The sequence below is a fragment of the Pipra filicauda genome, unplaced genomic scaffold, assembly GCF_003945595.2.
Source record: "Pipra filicauda isolate LSUMZ 115617 unplaced genomic scaffold, ASM394559v2 scaffold251_size2273266_pilon, whole genome shotgun sequence".
NCBI lineage: Eukaryota > Metazoa > Chordata > Aves > Passeriformes > Pipridae > Pipra > Pipra filicauda.
In genome coordinates, this window is record NW_024104367.1 from 823266 (window position 1) to 825390 (window position 2125).

The window sequence follows — 2125 nt, forward strand, 5'->3', positions numbered from 1 at the left end:
TTTTATACATCTACTGAGATATTTAAAATCTATCAGATGTGTCTGACCCTGGAGTTCTGATTTCTTGCTAGCTAGTACAAAATGAGTCTAGACACTTAGATCGCAGAAGATAGCTAAAATTAAGTGACTTTGAGCTTGAGCTCTTTCCAGGGTAAAAGCCAATAGGAAAAGGTAGCACAGGTAATTTGGTCTTCATGAGGCTTATGCCTGATCACTCTGGGGTTTGCTGTTTCCGGTTCCAGAAACTACTGGTACTTCATGGTGAGACAAATCATCCCAAATATCCACTGACTATGTTGACTATTAACTCTGGTGGGAACTGAGATAGCCACTTTTATGTGACAATCTTAGGCTGAATCATGGCACTGGGACTCCAATTAGTTGCTTAAAAAGAAGCTTTTTAGTGACATTTCAGACATTCCAATGTATGTGAAATACCTTCAGTTGCTGTGCCAGTCTGGTGTGATAAAGAATATGCAACAAACCAAGTCCTGCTCAAACAGCAGCTGGAGGGAATCCCAGGAAATATTAAAAGGTACCAGAGTCTCATGTTTAGATAAACCACTCTGTGAAGAGCAGAAGGAAATCGCTCATGACCATATGCCTTTGCATGCTTTCCTTTAGCTTTTAGATTCTCTTTCTTCCCTAATACTTCTCAACTCACACCAAAATCTGGTGGTAAGGCACTGGCATAAGTTTCCCAGAGAAGTTGCAGATGCCCCATCCCAGGAATTGTCCAAGGCCAGGTTGGATGAGGCTTGGAGCAACCCAGTCTAGTGGAAAGTGTCCCTGCCCATGGAACTAGACGGTCTTTAAGGTCTCTTTCAACCCAAACCATTCTATGCTTCTATGGATCTATGATTCAATGATTCTATGTTCTTCCTTACTGTTGCTTCATTCTTCTGTTCAGCCTCAAGAGTGGATGGATCTCCTGAGCAGAAAAGGAGTGCTACTCATCTTCTTTTGCTCCACCTATTGCAAAATCTACCCACGATTTTGTGAAGGAGCTTCAGAAAAGTAAGTACATGTCTCCTCATCCCATCGGCCTAATTCAAAATGAAACATTCAAATGCTTCAATCTTATCCACCACTAAAAGTCCTTAATTCAGTTTTATATGTCCAGTCAGGAAATTAAAAAAACCCTCCATTTGGCTCTGTTGAACTATCATACAGTGGTAATGAATGTCCAGGAGCAGACGCATATGGAATCTGTTCACACGAAACACTCATAGGATTTTTCTAGATATAGATTTAAAATAAATAAATAAATAAAAAATCAAAGTGCCTTTTTGAGCAGAAATAAAAGGCAAGATTAATTAAATACATGGAAAAAATTAAACTGTTTATTCTGTGACAGATGACAGAAACAAATAACAGCTTTTGAAGTTGCCACAAGCATGGTAATGAGAGCAGCAGACCCATTGAAATCTTGTGGAAAGGGCATTCCCTTGGTAGTCAGACCTGCACATGTCAAACTTCATTTCTGCTATAGAACAAAGCTTTTTAAAGCACTATCATGGCAGAATAACCACCAAATCTGTAGGGTAGGTGTCAAGAAGTTTCCACTGAGACCAGTTAGGAAAAATCTGTGAAGTGGGAGCAAGGGACTGGGATTGCTTTATCAACATTATCACCAGGGAGCTCAACTGTCTGAGACACCAGCTGATGCAGCCCACTGATGTCTGCTGCAACTACATGCTAGAAGATGAACTTCAATGATCCTTGTGGGTCTGTTCCAATTCAGTATTCTCTGTTTCTATACTCTGCAGGTCAGTGAGGAATTGTGCTCATGGGCTGAGTCCTTCTACTTGTGTTTTCAGGCAGAGCAAAGGTGACTCTTGACAGAAAATACAAAACTTTTTAAGAATTGACAAAAGGACATCTTTGCCTTCTTCTGAGGAATTCAACCCTCCTTCATCAGACTACAGAGAAGCTGAAAGGTCTCATTCAGACACTAAAGGCTAGAACAGTTCCCCAACATCAGCCTCCCAAACATCGTTTGCTTTTAGCTTTCAAATGTGTTGTTTCCCATCCATCCAAACACAGATTTGGCCTTAGTGGACTGTGTGTTTCTAAGCTTGGGGCTGGAACACCCAAGTTTGCCATATCTGAAGCTGAATGTGAA

The 2125-nt window shown here is 40.8% G+C and overlaps 1 long non-coding RNA gene across 1 annotated transcript; it reads left to right on the forward strand.

Annotated features, from left to right (window-relative positions):
- Positions 1-937: 937 nt before the first annotated feature.
- On the forward strand, positions 938-1871 carry LOC113983678. Its single transcript, XR_003539172.2, has 2 exons — positions 938-1017; positions 1770-1871. It is a non-coding gene; the product is annotated as an uncharacterized LOC113983678 (long non-coding RNA).
- The last annotated feature ends 254 nt before the right edge of the window (positions 1872-2125 follow it).